This window comes from Labrus bergylta, chromosome 8 (genome assembly GCF_963930695.1).
Source record: "Labrus bergylta chromosome 8, fLabBer1.1, whole genome shotgun sequence".
Taxonomy (NCBI): domain Eukaryota; kingdom Metazoa; phylum Chordata; class Actinopteri; order Labriformes; family Labridae; genus Labrus; species Labrus bergylta.
This window is the reverse complement of record NC_089202.1, coordinates 19,652,307-19,669,508: the sequence shown is the minus strand read 5'-3', so window position 1 is coordinate 19,669,508 and position 17,202 is coordinate 19,652,307. Positions and strand designations below refer to the sequence as shown.

Sequence of the window (17,202 nt, the reverse complement as noted above, 5' to 3'; positions counted from 1 at the left end):
ATGCAGACATAGATTACAGTTCAGTCAGGACCACTTTGTCAAGAAAATGTACTTCATTCAAATTATTTATATTCGGCGGTATGGCTCTGTTTTGGGATCTCCCTGACCTTCCACGTTCTTAAGTTGAATGCGTAAGGCAGGAGCAGCACACATCCCTGCCCTTCCTGTGCATACAAGGAAAGCTTTAGGCAGAGATAAGCAGCAAAGCCAAACAGAGCAGACATCAATGAGATGCATGACACTGATTGATGCAAGTCATTGCAGCATAAAAGGAGGAGCTGGGGTGGAGGAGGGCTGCAAATGTGGCTCGCAGAGGGAGCAGCAAAGAGTAGGCAGGCTAGAGCAGTTTAAATAAGCGGCATAAGAACTTTTGGCTAATAGAATGCTTTGAAGTAAATCAGCTGGCCATCAGCTGATGAGGCTTGTGTGAGATCAGCTGTTACCAAAACTCTGGCATGATAGTAGAGCGTGACTCCATTCCCTGCCTGAACTAACGCTACGCTAAATTTCTATTGCTGATTTAAGAACTTTTGATATTGTTTTGCTCTCTTGAATGTATATTTTCTTTTTTCTTGTTTATTTTCCATAAAATAAAATAAAAAATTAAGCAAAAGAAAAGTTGAAACTAGGGCTGGGTGATATGGCCTTGAAATAAAATCTAAGATGTTTTTTCCACACCGAACTTGACTGACGACTTTAACTTGATTTTCATTTAAAATGTGCCTCTGTTTTGTGCTCACAGTTTGGTTAATTCTTTGCATTGAGACCAAGGACAACTAGTCATTCTTCATCACCCTGCAGGTTATGGGTCTGCAGTAGTTGCTGTAAATTCATTGAGGATGAAATGCCTTCAGCGTTGACACAACAAACTGCAGCTAGCCAGCACAAGAGAACTGAAGTCACTATGTTTCTTCGTTTCAGGTTCAGGAAGGGAATCAACACAATGCTCTATATGTCATCCAAATCAAGTGAAGCTTTTGAAAGCCCCTTAGCAACATCTTTCAGCTATCTTCAAATTGTGTGTCTTTATACCATTGCCAAAATTACCACATAGCATATAACACAAGTGTAACAGGAAATAGAAAAGCAAACTAACATTCTGTCAGGTACAAAGCCTTGTTAAAAAAGTTAGAATTTAGAGTGCCTTAATGTTCATGTTCTTTAAGCTAGTGACAGGTTTTGTTTATTCATGAATAAAATTATTTAAATTTCCACTTTTTTTTAACCAATAATAACAAAACAGAAAGTTAATTCGGGGTCTCAGTTGTTAATTTTGTGTGAACTTAGAATAGATGTTACTAAGGAAATGAGTAATGAGGAGCTTGTGTAAATAAATAAATAAATGTCCCAGTAACAAAGGTTTGACTCGAGTCTGATCTGTTTGATGCAAGTCATCGCTTCTTTTTCACTCTAGATTCCTCTTTCTATCTTTGGCTGTTACTTTACAATATACGCATTTACTGCGCAAAAATAAAAAATAAAAGAGTAACGTATGTGACCATTGATATTTATGATGCACAAAGACTCACAATACTATGGCTCCCAAATATATACTCATTTATTTGCTATAAGTACATGAAATAAAATTGTTTTGAGCCTGACAGGGAAAATCTAGAGACTTTTTCGACCCAGCACCTAAATAACTGATGTGCATTGATATTTACTCATATACTGATGCCTAAGGCATGTCTTATATGAGAGAGCTCTTAGTTTTTTATGCTATTTGACTAAGTAGCATGGATATTTTATAGCCTCTTTTGTGAACTAAGGGTGCATCGAATTTAAAGTTTCACAGGTCAGATTGTCACAGATCGCTTTGCAGAATGGCCGACGAATCACAATACATCTTCTGCATCTTAACAACATATCATATTCTCATATTTCATCACTTTATCCACATTGCTACAATTGTGATAATTCAAAGGCAAGTCAAGTTTGCATGTTTAAAAACAGCCTCAACTAACCAATATGCTTTACTTACAAGGCGTAAAAACAACAGCAGCTTCAAAGAAAGACAATAAAATATATATATACACACATGAAGAGGGTTTTACATAAGATGACAGTGGGCCAAGTGTTTTACAGATAAAGCTGGTTGGAGTCAGGGGGGCCAAACAGAACTACCTCATTTTTTTACTCATTTAGTATTAAAACGTTTTGTGCCATCCAGTCTTTCGAGTAGTATTTGCAGGGAGTGGGGGTTATTGCTTTTGAGAGGGGTATATATTTACATGTCATCGGCAAACCAGTGGAAGGATAAGCCGTGCTTCCTTATTAGGGAGACCAGTGGCAGCATGAACAGGGAAAAACAAAAAAGTGGTGATAAAACTGAGCCCTGAGGAACCCCACAGGTGAGGGCAGCAGAGGGAGAAAAGCTGTATCCTAGGCATACTTTAAAACTTCTGTTTTCCGAGTATGATTTGAGCATATTTAGCCTGGATCCCAACCCAGTCTTTAAGCCTGGTGATAATTATTTTGTGGTCAACCGTCTAAACTGCGGCACTGAGATCTCCACTCTAAAAGTATTAAAATTGCATAGTCCCCATTGTCTACTGCTAAAAACAAATCATCAAGAACTTTTAAAAGAGCTGTTCAGTGCTGTGCTTTTCTCTAAAACCTGATTGGAGTGCTTTAAATATTTGATTATTGCTTAAAAATTGATTCATTTGTTTATTGATTACTCTTTCAAGAATTTTGGATAGTAATGGGAGTTTCGAAATGGGTTAAAATTTGATCAAATGTTAGGATCTAGGTTAGGTTTTTTTAAAGAGGCTAAACCACTGCATGTTTACAATCGGTCTGGAAGCATCTCGTGGAGAGGCAGCTGTTGATGAAGGAGAGGATGCTAATAATTTAAAATGTTTCTTTAAAAAGGCAACGGAGAATACAAGCAGATGTCCATGATGTGGGCTTCAAATGAAGGATTATTTCTTGCAGAGAGGAGAGAGATAATGGATCAAATCGATTAAAGAATTGCACAGCTGACCGAGGGTCTGGCTGTGGTGCAGAGGGTGGTAAAATTAGCTTTTTTATATCAATTGTTTTTTCCACAAAGAATTCTAAAAAATCTCGCAATTTTCTGTGCAAGAGACTGGAGAGATGCAGTCAGTGAGTCAGGCCCCATCCACACGTATACGATTTTTTTGAAAACGTAGTATTTTCTCTCCCTTTTGGCGACCCGTCCACATGAAAACAATTGAAAACTGAGTTTTTGGTCACTGCAAACAGTTTTTGAAAAACGCATTCCAAGGTGGAGATTTTAAAAAAATCACGTTTACTTGTATTCGTGTGAACAGTTAAAACAGTTCAAACGGAGCTTTTTGTAATAGTGACGTAATTACGTCGACTTGCGTGTTGAGCATGCGTCATAACCAAGATGGCGGGCTGCCAGTTTGTTTACATCTGTTCTCTGCTGTTAGTCGACATTCTCCTGGCACTTATTCAAGTGTAACTCAAAGCAGCAACTCCACTTCGTCGTCCGTCCAAACAAATGAATCGGCTTTGTGTTTGTTGACTTGTTTCACCATCTTTCCAAATTGCCGCTGTCAAAATTACGCTTAATACGCATGCTCGCAATGTTCTTTTACGGTGTTTGATGTGAATGAGACACAGCTATTATCGCCACCTACTGGCCTGGCATGCTTATGGCATGCTTATGTGAGCGTTTTCCATCGTTTTTGCGTTGCCATGTGGACTGAGAGATTTTTTAAAAACTGTTGGTGTGGACGGGATTTTTTTTGCATCCGGAGGGGGAGGAAACAGGTTTTTAGAAATATCCGTATGCGTGTGGACGTGGCCTCAGTGAGTTTACGGTTTTTATTAACCTTGGGTCTGTTAAAGTTTTGTGTTGTGAGATCGCATAAGTATTTTGTCCTTGCTAAAAAAAGTCCTTTGCTCAATACCAAGACTCTGTCAAAGCAGCAAGTCATAAGAGACTTGGAGTTTGACTTTTTTCCATTTTCTTTCTGCCTTTCTACAGCTTCAAACAATTAGATAAACCTAAACTCCCCTTTTATTTTTAAAGTACTTTTAAAATCTGATAACATCAGACTGAAATATAAAAGGCGTGTGTGTTGAGGAACTGCATCTTCAGTTTTTGGACTGAACACACCCCTCTGTAACATAGTTTGGCTACGTTTACAGATACAGACTACAGCAGGCTGAAACGTTACCTAGTGAAGCTACTGATTGTTGTCACACACAGCCACCAGCTGATCCCTGCGTGAGAGCAGAGGGGGTGGAGGGAACGGAGAAAAGACGAAGCAGTGTTTGAAACAAAGAAACGATACCCAATTAAACAGCAACACTTTACGAGCTCTTTCTGTATGAAAGTCAGCAAAAAAAGTCTGTAATGTCCTCCTATTTGTACAGCAGGTACGACTTAAGCCTGGCTCACACTGCAGGATAATCGGATCTCAAATCGGCCTGATTCCTCCTTTCCGATAATCGCGGGATCGCTCCCGACTCAAGACTGATCGGAACCGATTATCTACCGACATTATCTTGTAGTGTGAGTTGTAATAAAGATCCAATCTTAACGTCCCCAATCTGCTCGGTGATCGTCGGGGACTCCCCGATTTATTTCAAACATGTTTGATATTGAAAGGGTCTGGCAGAAGTCGTGTGTGACTACAGAGACGAGGGAGGACAGTAATATGTGTAGTAGTAGTGACCAGCGGCAGGAGGGAACCCGCACAGGACACCTGTATGCATCTGACAGGTACAATCTGACCTCCAGCTCTCACTGAAGATTAAGCAATCCATGTTTTCCGCGTTTCCCAAGAAATTTCTTCTACCAAAACTTTAAAAAACATGTTTTTGTATTTTATTCTCTGTGCAAATCAGTATAATCGCAAATTTAACCGCGGCTCCATTGTTAACGTGAGGCCAGGTGAGGTGGTGCGTTCCTCCGTCGGGCACGATAATCCTAATAAAATCCTGAAGATTGTGATGTGAAAAGATTTCATATCTTGTAGTATGAGCATATTTGAGATTATGGAGAAGAATATCTGTTAGGATTCTCTGTCTGATGCTGCCCGAATTCAAAATTGGGAAGGAGTTTAAAACTCCTGCAGTGTGAGCCAGGCTTTAAATGCTGCCTTCTTTTCACTGAGACTTAGCGGTAGTTGTTACACCATATTTATGCATTTTCCATCTATCTGCAGATCACGTGCACATATATATATTATACAGTATATATATATATATATATATATATATATATATATATATAAATATATATATATATATATATCTTAACTCATTCTGTGAATAAATCATACAGCCATAAAAGATCTAGAACTAGGAAACAACGTCAGTTAGTTCAAACGAACAACTTTAAGCCTATTGGACACACAGGTGCTGCACTACAAGAAGTTTATATAATCAATATCAGAAAAGCTACAAATACTTCAGAATGTTTTCGATTGGTCATCATCCCTAATAATAAAAGGGTTTTTTAAAGATGTTTTTATTCTGAAACATAACCTCACCAAAGGAAACGAGTGTGAGTGACAGCTCTCATAATGTTACTTTGTATGACAAATGGCTGTACAGTAAACTCTGCTTTCAAAAGCAGCTTTCACTGTTGTTCATTTCCTGTTGCATGACACATACTTTTCTTTGACATCAGCCTTACTTCACTGAACAATAAACATTTGTTGTCAACTTTGCTAACCCATTTACCCTTCCTTCCTCTTCCTCCTCTCCCCCACACAAAGGCTTCTCTGTGCTGCAGCAGGTGAGAAGCTGGAACATCACTGTACCTCAAACAGTGACTGCAGTGGAGGGGAGCTGTGCTGTGGTACCATGTCAGACAAAAGCTCATGTCCAGGTCACCTGGTATCAATACAATAAGATGTATTATCCTGTGGTGTATGACAGATATCCTCCTACAGTGGAACAACAGTTCAGAGGACGCACCTCAGTAAAGGGAGCAGCCACAGAGGGTAGCTGCACCCTGAAGATTAAAACTTTAAGAAGAACAGACAACAACCTTAAAGTCTATGTGTGGATCAATCCAGACTCAATAACAAGTCAGACATTCTTTGATCGAACTGTTTCGATCAATAAATAGAGCACTTGACTCTGAAACCTTAAGCAAAAGAAGATGGGGATTGGCTTGGCAACCTTGCAGTATTTACTGCCATGGTTTATGTGGAACACAGTTGCCATTGTTGTTTGTTTATTCTTGCAAATAATATTCCTAATGTTGCTGACTACAAGGCTACAAAGATGCTGATCCTATAAACACCACAAATTTGAATATGTCACTTATGAAATACATTTGTACACTGTAAGAAAACAATTGTACCTAATGTGAAAACACCTTTAAATAATTTAATATTTACTGTCCTTCAGTTTCACTTGAAAAAAAAAGAAAATTGCTGATTTTGAGTAAGAATTAAAGTGCTTTTTTCACAATTGTGTTATGATTAAAAATGTAATTTATAGAGTCGCCTGCTTATTTCATGCTTCATGATTAGGCAGGACGCTTTGACAGTAAAAAAAAAGTTTGAGTTGTCACCTCCTGTATGTGGATCTCAAATAGTAACTTTCTAGTCAAACTGATGGGTTGTAAATATTAAATTACATCAAGATGTTATTGCATTGAAAATAACTCATAAAAAGTACAGAACATTCTGTGCTAACATGAATAATGCTGTTTTTTTTACTTCCTAATTTTTAAGTCAATTATTGCATGCTGTTTGGAAAGGTGGCCAAATGATGAGGAACTTCACTTCTCTAAACATCCTTCACCTCTCTGCTCAAAAAGACCTGACAAAAACGTAAGTTCATAAAACTTTTATATCACTTTTAAGTAGCTTTTAAATAACTTTATCCTTTTTCGGGAAATAAAACAAATCAACATATTTGATGTCATAAAGCTACTTTTTAACAAGTGCATCTTTTTTGCACTTGCAGGTTGATCAAACAAACTTTGTTACAGGGGAAAGAAAAAAAGCATTCACTCTGATCAAGTTTTGAACATTTTAAAGCACTAATGCAGTTTTTCTTTTGGGCATTATTACTGATTATTAATTATTGAATAGTTTCCTTAAAGAGGTTGTAAACAAACTGAACTCAAGTAAAAAACATAAAACACTTGTCTCTTTTCTTTGAGGCAGGCAGTCAAACTTCCTGTTTTTTTATTTTATAATAATTTCATCTCTGTTTTAATAATGAGCTACTTTACTTGAATTGATTGAAATGCAGAAAGATTTCAATTTAAACCTTAAAATGAGAAGCTGCACACCTTGAAGTCTTTTAGTTTTATTGGGATCAGTTTAGTTAACTAAACTCTGGATCCAACCTTTTCCACATTGATGAAGATTCAAATATTTCAGCATATTTCTCCATCTGCAACTTCTGCAAAGATCACATTCAACAACAGCCTCAAAATGAAATCTAAGTTTATTTGGAGCGAAATACACTAAACTGTAAATCTACATGTATTCTCTCCAGACTTTCTGCCTCTTCTGAAACACAAAGATGGCTGCAGCTCTGACTCTCCTCCTCATTGGCTGTCTGCTGCAAGGTGAGACGCTCACTTATGTTTGTCAAAGAAATGAGCTACTAATGTGTTCTGCTTTCTTTTCACAATATCATAATGTAGAGATTTGGTGTTAAATTCACAATTTTAATGTAAAAAAGCTGTGTGAAAATGATGAATCCTGAGTTTTATGTGAAGACTATTTTATCTGTGACTCCTCATAAGATTTTTAGAAATAGAGCCAACAATAAAATGTATCATGACTTCATTTATTTATTTGTTTGTTTATTTAACAGAGACACGTGCAATGAACATTGCTGTTTTTAGTAATATAGACATTATAAACTCAACATGAATAAGGATTGTATTGTAAATGTATAATTGTAATAAGGATTTGTTTCTTGTGTTTCAGGTGCCCTGTGTGGACAGTTTGAGATCATTATACCAAAGACTATAGAGGTTCTGAAGGGATCCTGTGTGACAATCCCCTGCTCCTTTGACGTAGATGATCAACATAATGTCAACTTAGATAACACATGTAAAGCATTATGGAGAGTTTATTATAGGGGACCTGTTGTGTTTGATAGCAGTAATCCACAACACAAACAAAAGGGACAATTGATCGGTGACCTAACAAAAAAAGACTGCACCACAACCCTGAATGACATGCAACCTCAAAACAACAAACTGCATCATTTTAGATTGGAATGTGACAATGATCTGACATACTTTTTTGTTAGCGTGAACATTTCAGTCAAAGGTAGGTTTCAAATTAAACTTATTAACATTTCACTCATGTAGTAGTTCTCTGACCTTATCATTGATTACTTTAAAATAAAGATAAATCAAACCTTTGATAGTAGAGAGAAATGACTGCTTATACATGTTTATGTATCTTCTGAACAGATGATCCACCCAGACCGACTCTGACTCCGCCCACACTGAAGGTGAAAGAGGGAACCTCAGTGAGTTTGAACTGCTCTGCTCCAGCTCCCTGTCTGTCTCTTCCTCCAAATCTGACATGGAGCCCCGGCCTGGGTGAAGGTCAGGAGACCCTGCAGGAGAATCAGGACAAAACTAAAGTCAAGATCTCTGTGCTGAACTTCAACGCATCACACCTCCATCACGGACAGGAAATCTCCTGTACTGCTGTCTACAGAAAACAAGATGGCAGCACTGAGTCATCTGTGAACACCACTTTAACAGCTGACATTACATGTGAGTATGTGTGTCTTGTGATAAATTGATTACATAAAATACATGCTTCTTCTTCTTAGTTTGTTGTTTTGTAATCATTTAGCAAACAGTTACGAGCATGGCCTTCACCTGGGGTGTGCATACTGCCATGTGTGATTACCTTTTTTTCTCTCCACTCAGATGTTTGATTGTAGATGTATTCATTGTATGAACAGGGTTTGTTGTTTAGCCTCTACATAAATGATCTAATAAATGAATGCTATTAGGTCAGACATCCTAATGTACGCTGATGATACTATCATTTTTGAACATGCAACAACAAACCAGCAAGCTGCACGTAACAGCAGTGATGACTAATGTCACACAGTGGTTTAATAACTCCTGTCAATACTTAAACATAAAGAAAACAATCTGCATGTTTTTCACAAAGATGTCAACAGATCATTTCACACTCAGTGTTTTCATCACAGGGTTAAAGGTCACAGTTGTATCTGATTATAAATGAATGTAACACTGGACTTTAATCTCCCATTTCAAAAACAAATTAAGATGGTAACAAACATAGTAAAGTTTATATTTACATATTTCTACCAACTGTTTATCCGCTGAGGAAGCAACACTGTACTGTAGGTCTACATTGTTATTAGAGGTGGGAATCACCAGAGGCCCTTTGATATGATATTATAACGATGCTTGAGTCACGTTACGATATTATTGCGATTTCAAACATTTTGCGACAGGCTGAGAATTGTGATATGATATATTGAATTTCATTTTTTTAACTGCATATACACAAAATTAAACTAAATCAAGAAGTGTTTTGTCAAATGAGGAAAAATTCTCAGTCTTTTTGTCTCACTTCTGTCTGTTCATTTCTACACAATGGGAGTCGAGCCCACAGACTGACCAACACTGTGATAAAAGAAAAAGCCTGCAAGCACCTCACAATCTGAACTGATGGTGTTTCAGTCTGATCAAACTTCACTGAACACAAACATGTACGGATGACTGAACAACTGCAGTCATTTTTAACAATGCAACTTGTTCAAAATGAATTGTGCAACCCCTTCAGCAATTAAAAATAAAAACATATCGCTAGCAGAACATTCTCATCTCCTTAAAATCTTGACTAAATTAAATTAGGTCCTTTGAAAGATATCTTTACCCAATTCTTTAGATTTTTAATCAGTGTTGACATTTAATGACATCAATTTAATAAATTAAACACCTCAGTGTGAGATGCTTATGGATCAAATTAAATTAAATTAAATTAAATTAAATTATCCTTTATTAATCCCACGAGGGGAAATTCAGTTTTGCACTCTGTCTAATGAACATGCTACACAAACATAGGCTAGTCTGGAGTACTGTGTTCAAAAGTAGTCATAGACAAAGCATACACATACATACAAAGCACACAGAGGGGAGAGACAACAGCAGGAAGAATATGAAGAAAATGCCCTGCCAACTTTAGTGACAAGGTTGGCTGTGGGAAATGTGAGGACGCTACTACCTAAGGAACGTAAGCAGCAGCTAGGCTCATAGGGTATTAGTAAATCTGTGATGTAGGAAGGGGCAAGTCTGTGTTTGAGAGAAAGACCATAATGTGGGAAAGTTCATCATTGCTCTGTGTGAGTTCTGTTTTGTATCACCTGTTGTCTTGATGCGCGTTCCTAACAGAGTGTTAGCCCTGCCTGCAGGTAATGTTACGGATTATCATTCTCCTGTATTTCACTTTGGTTGGGTAAATAAAGTTGCGCACCAAAGCCTGAAAACAAATCCTGATATGATGGGCAGTGCACGCTGATGTTCTCTACCACAATAAAAGCCTACTATACACCGAGCAGACTTCATGTAGCAGATCAAAGTTCTGACTTTATATTTAAAATGCCACACAAACACAAAACTACAATTGTGTTACAGGATTCAGATAAATGCCTGACATTAAAAACCGCAGTTTGCACGCAAGGGTAGGGCTATGTCATCAACCCATTTTGCTCGACTTTTATTTGTCCGATTGACACCGACTAAAATTATTACAATAGTGAAATTGACGGAAATCTGTCGTAGCGACGGAGAACTTTAATCCCTGTAATAATTTTTCAGATTCACCCAAAGGGACCACAGTGCAAGGAGACACAAATGGGACACTGACTTGCAGTGCTAATGCAAACCCAGCTGTAAAGAACTACACCTGGTACAGAGCTGATGGAGGCCAGGACACTTTCATGGGGACTGGACGTGTTTTAACTGTTAAAGCTTCAGATGTCAGCGGTCCTTTTTTCTGCAAGGCTGAAAATGAACTGGGGAGTGGACGATCCAACAACAAACACATAGATGTTCAGCGTATGTATAAAAGTTAAACTGTGTGTTTTTAAACCTTTAAAGGTCTATAATTCCTCCAGAGCAGTGATTTACTGATTATAAAATGTTGTTAATGTTTCAGTTTTCAAGATTGATTTCCATCTTTGGCACTTTCTGTATTAGTATATAAAACATTACTAATTTGTCTTTTTCATCCAAATGTCCATGTGTGCCAATTTGGGCCAATCAATCATTCAGTTTCCCTTTCATAATCAACTCCTTCATGTGCCAGTGGGTTTAGTGTGTTTAAATTGTGCTTTTGAACATAACCACCATGAAACAATCAGAAATGAATATTGAATTTCTTCTGGCTCAGCGTTGTTCCTGCTGAAACCACTCCTCTTCTTTTAGTCTTTTGGTTACTCAGCCTACACTCGTCTCGCTCGCTCGCTTTGCGGTCTTGATTTGGAAATATGATACAGCTTTGGTACTTCCTTCACTGTCAAACTGACAATGAAGTAGACTTTAGTGGTAAAAACCATCAAGTTGAAAAAGTGTCCCCCCCCCAAACAGGGTTATGATATTATCATGTTATTTCTTATGACAGGTCTTGAGGATAACTGTGGACCCTACGGTGGAGTTCTCTTCTGGGCTGTTACTGGAGTGTCTCTCACTGTGAACATCGTCCTCACACTCTGCATGGTGTTTCTTTGGTATGTTATTACACCGGAGGACTTTTTAGAATAAACTGTGCTGATGAAGATATGACAAATGGAGCAGGCTTGTGTATAAAACAATTTTTAATCCTCATTTCTTCTTTTACTAAAGGAAACAAAGAGAGAGCATGAAGCCAAAAGAAGAGGACAGCACTTACATGAATCTGGATCACACTAACAGATCTCCAGACTATGATGTCATTGCCAAACGTCATACCTGATTATTTGAAGACTCTCTCTCTGTCTCCCTCTCTGCTCTTCCTGCATTGCTTTAAATATCGACTTTGAGATATGAATGTGATATTTCAATATTCTGCAGGGTGTTTGGCACAATACATGATTAATTCTCAGTAATTTCACATAATATTTTCTCCATGAAGCCTCTGATGTTCAAATCTGGAGAGATATTGGTCATGAATTATGGATAAGTTTGAGGTGATGGTTTTCACTTTTGTTTGTATTGAAGCTCTGCTAATCAAGATTTTTATTTTTTATTGAGAAAGTAAATGGTTTATCAAAAGAGATGCACATTGAATCAATCCAAGATATGGAAACATTGGTACAGTTGTATCCTCTGGGGCGCTGTTTTTATCTATTTAGTGATTTTATACCATGCATTGCATTTACGTTGCAGATTTTTATACTATGCTTTGCATTTCATGTATCTTGTATTGTATTTTATGTCTTTTGGATTTTATTATTTGGACCCTGAGTCTGTAATAAAGTTTTGATTCATTCATTGCATGCTCTTGTTTTCCAATCAGATTAAAGAAAGCCTGTGAGGCCAGTTCCAGAGAACAGGGTTTAAATGGCCCTGAATCAAAGATGAGGTTAAGGAGGACAGTTTAAAGGTCCAATATGTAAGATATCTTCTGAATTAAATCTTGAAATGGTCTTACTTTATCATCAGACATTAAGGAAACATGATCTGTTTAAGTGCTGGTTTATCTGTAAATGTAGCAGTCGGTATGTCCTCCTTCTAGTTTTCCATTGTGGCGCAGAATCATTGTATTTTGAGCAGAGAAGGTAGGCGGTTGCTTCTGAAAAAAGGAGAGAGGTTAGAGAGCAGAAAAGTCTCTAGACCGATGCAGAGCTGGTTAAAAACTGAAACTTCAGTGTCCACGACATAGTAACCTGTTTGCACATTGGCTCTAGGAGGGAGGGGGCGGGGGAAGAAAGCTCTGTCCAATGTTTTGAAGTTGAAGAAAAGTGTTGACGAGCTGATATCCTAAATTACACAATAACGTTAAAACATTTCACGTTCAAAGTGACAGCAACAGGTCTCCTGGGTTAACAAACGCTAACAGGCTGTAGTTGAAAGAAGAGGTGATGATGCAACAGAGTGGTAACAGATACATGTTTATCTCTGAATTTATAGTTTCCGCTCTTCTGGCGGTTGAGAAAGGCGTCCTAATACTGCTGGGGAAGTTCGTGGTCTCAGTTTCCATCAACGTGTTTTAACCAGCTTGATTTTATCATTGAAAGATAGTCCTTGTTCAGTCACGTTTACAAATCAACAAGCTCAGGTTTTTACTTCTACTCAATTTAATCTGAGAAAACCCAGACAGGAGGACATTGTTGATGAATGCTATTAGAGGTGTTCCTGTTCCTCGAGGAAACAAAATAACGGCCTTCTCCTAATCCTGCCATGAATTATTTAGTTGAGTTTATCAGTATCACCGTGGGACTGTGTCTCAATATCTTACAACTTACATTCAACATTACCCCAACAAACAGGACAACATCCAGTATTCGGGTTGCATCATATAAAATGACAGCACTAACAGGACATTCATTTTTTTCACACATTACGGACAGCCTCTGGACACAGAAATGATAAGATAAAGTGAATGCAGTGACATCAGAGTGTAACAGCCAGTGTTGGGTAGTGATATTGATATTAGGTAGGAAAAAAAAGCTGAGACTGATATTTCAATCAGGAGAGACTTAATTGAGAATGAACAATTATTTATTTAACAATAAATGTGTCACAATTTAGATTTGAATGTGCAAAGTCTTTGGAGGATTAGACTCCATCGTGACGACTTCATGTACTCGGAAGGCTAATGTGCCCGACAGCAGGATAGGATACCCCCCTATGGAGTCTAGACACTGGTGGTGGTGAAGAGGAATGGAGGCTATAATGAGCCTGAATCTGGACTCTGCTGAGCTGGAATGAAGGTGACTGGGGCGGTGGTGGGTTGCAGCAGTTGCCTTGAAATGACAGAATGACTGTTGAAGAGAAAGAACTATTTTAGCATTTTGTCGCAGCAGGATGATTGGTTGAGAGAGGTTGTGCCCGACTCTGGTTGGTTAATCACTTAAAGAATAAACACCCATTAACAGCTGATCACCAGAGCAGGTAGACAGAGGAAGTAGTTTAAGTTGAAGTGAAAGAATGAATGAATTTGTGAAAGAATATAAGCAGTCTTCCTTCCCTTACGCTGAGCTCCATATCGGCCAATGTCTCTCTTATATCTAATATTAATAATAATAATAATAATAATAATACATTTTATTCATAAGCGCTTTTCAAAAACTCTTACACACTAAACATTTGATAAAAAAGACAAAAGAAACAGCACAGTAAGGAAAGACTAACAGACATTGCAGCATTCCACACAAATCATAAAGACAACAACATAAAGGTACAGCTACAGATAAACAGAACACATATCACAATCATACATCAAAAGATTGTTTGAAGAGGTGAGTTTTGATCAGTGATTTGCAATTAACCCAGATGCAATTTGTCCTGCAGAAACATGATGTTGTAACAGAGTGTCCAGAGGTGGCACCTGTCTGTTCTGACAAAATAAATAAGTTTTTGTAGTAGTTCAAGCAAGAAAGCTAGGGCTTGAGTGGCTTGTCAAGAGGTCGACTTTGTGTCAGTTTGATCTCATCATTGAGACAGAAAGTTTGGTTCCTATTTGGGCACTACACCATTTTGACATGTATGTTAGTGCCACTGTTGTGCCTCTGATTTTGTATGATAGTTACTAGCCTTGTCAATAGAGCATTGGCCACTGGTGTTAAAAGATGCTTAATTCAGACTGATCTCTATAAGGAACATTTAGTTAGCCTGCTAATCACAGTTTGTTTTCCTACTCTTAACGTGGTCCTAGGACCTGACCCAGGCGTCTGAGAGCGAAACTAAAACTAACATTGGGAAAGTATAAGTGATGTTGGGTTTGGTCAAATATGTATGTTATTGCTTATGTTTGGTTAACTAAATTTGGTAAATATAGTCATTTGTTTATGGGTACTGGGTGGGACCCAGTATTTTAGGGGGAGGGTGTGATGACCCCTGACTGTCAGTGCTCTTCCTGCTGCTTTGTATCGCTCCCCACTTAAGTTCAGGTAGAAAGGGGCGGAGCCAGTTAAATTTATATACACCTGGGCAGGCTGGGCCTTAGTATTTAAACTGGCTTCTCAATCTGTCACTCTCTTGTCAACACTTAACACATTCACCATTACAACCACCACTGATTTACAGATTGCACATTCTTTGAACAGGATGATTTGCCTTAGTTTGCAATAAATTATTATTTAATAAATTAAAAAATGTGTGGTCTCCCTGTTTGTCCAGCTCACTGAGCCTGGGTTGTGAAAACAGTGTGACAACTATTCAAAGAAAAAGTGCTGAACATTCAATGTGAACATGAATATTCACTTTTCTGTCTTCCTCATTTTCAAGTCAAATTTTCAATGCTGTTTAAGAAGGCGACCAAATGATGAGGAACTTCACTTCTCTAAACATCCTTCACCTCTCTGCTCAAAAAGACCTGAGACAAATGTAAGTTTATATCACTTTTAAATCTATTTTAATGTCATATTCAAATATCATAAAGGCTTTTTTTTAAGAAGTGCATTTTTTCTGAAGTTGATCAAACAAACTTTGTTACAGGGGAAAGAATAAAAACATTCACTTTGATCAAATTTTAAACATCTTAAAGCTCTCATGCAGTTTTTCTTCAGGGCGTTATTACTGATCAAATAGTTTCCTTAAAGAGGTTGTAAACAAAATGAACTCAAGAAAAAACACAGAATATTTGTCTCTTTTCCTTGAGGCAGGAAGTAAAACTTCTTGTTTTTTATTTTATTATCATTTCATCATCTATGTTTTAATAATGAGCTACTTTACATGAATTGAATGAAATGCAGAAAGATTTCAATTTAAACCTTAAAATGAGAAGCTGCACACCTTGAAGTCTTTTAGTTTTATTGGGATCAGATTAGTTAACTAAACTCTGGATCCAATCTTTTCCTCAAAAGGAAATTACTCTTAAAATCTAAGTTTATTTGGAGCGAAATACACTAAAAATAAATCTACATTTGTTCTCTCCAGACTTTCTGCCTCTTCTGAAACACAAAGATGGATGCAGCTCTGACTCTCCTCCTCATTGGCTGTCTGCTGCAATGTGAGATGCTCACTTATATTTGTCACAGTGGAAAAAATATAATTTTATTCATTATAACATTTCAAAAATCCAGAAATATCCATACAATGTACAACAGAGTAAAAAAGTATGTGAAACAAATGAGGGGAAAAAATGTGCATCATGAGCTAAAATGTGTTCTGCTTTCTCTTAACGATATCATAATGTAGAGATTTGGTGTTAAATTTACAACTTTAATGTATAAAAAAAGCTTCCCTCTTCATTTGCTGCCCGGCAGAAAAAAGATCCTCTCTCCCTAGAAGCTTTGATGTTTAAAACACGTCCAGTCCCCATGAAAGTCTCCTGGCCTCCATCAGCTCTGTACCAGGTGTAGTTCTTTACAGCTGGGTTGGCATTCGCACTGCAAGTCAGTGTCACATTTTTGTCTTCTTGCACTGGACCAGAGGGACTGACTGACACTGTGGTGAAAAGAGAACAGTGAATAAACTTCTTATCTTGACGAATAAAATGTAAGCTTTCTCAACAAAATTTCACAAGTTATTAAAAAACAACAGTTAAGTTTGCTTCCACCAAACTGTCTGACTGTTTAAAATAAGTAGTTTATTTGTGATGAGGGATAGAGAAGAGAGTTATGCCTTTATTCTGAACAAGCCCTGCTAAACATCAACAGAAACAGCTAGTAGCACTGTAAATATGCAAATATGTGTTTTTTTATATTTTTATTTGCTGAATAAATTTCCCCCACTTTATTTGTGGGGGAAAATAGACACAGCATAGAATCACAATATTCTGCTAGCGATATGTTTTTATTTTTAATTGCTGAAGGGGTTGCACAATTCATTTTGAACAAGTTGCATTGTTAAATATGGCTGCAGTTGTTCAGTCGTCCGTACATGTTTGTGTTCAGTAAAGTTTGATCAGACTGAAACACCATCAGTTCAGATTGTGAGGTGCTTGCAGCCTTTTACTTTTATCACAGTGTTGGTCAGTCTGTGGGCTCGACTCCCATTGTGTAGAAATGAACAGACAGAAGTGAGACAAAAAGACTGAGAATTTTTCCTTATTTGACAAAACACTTCTTGATTTAGTTTAA

At 37.4% G+C, this 17,202-nt stretch overlaps 1 long non-coding RNA gene across 1 annotated transcript; it reads left to right on the top strand.

Annotated features, from left to right (window-relative positions):
- Nucleotides 1-7,922: 7,922 nt before the first annotated feature.
- On the top strand, nucleotides 7,923-11,031 carry LOC136179883 (uncharacterized). The gene is made up of 3 exons (XR_010666808.1): nucleotides 7,923-8,252; nucleotides 8,399-8,710; nucleotides 10,796-11,031. It is a non-coding gene; the product is annotated as an uncharacterized lncRNA (long non-coding RNA).
- The last annotated feature ends 6,171 nt before the right edge of the window (nucleotides 11,032-17,202 follow it).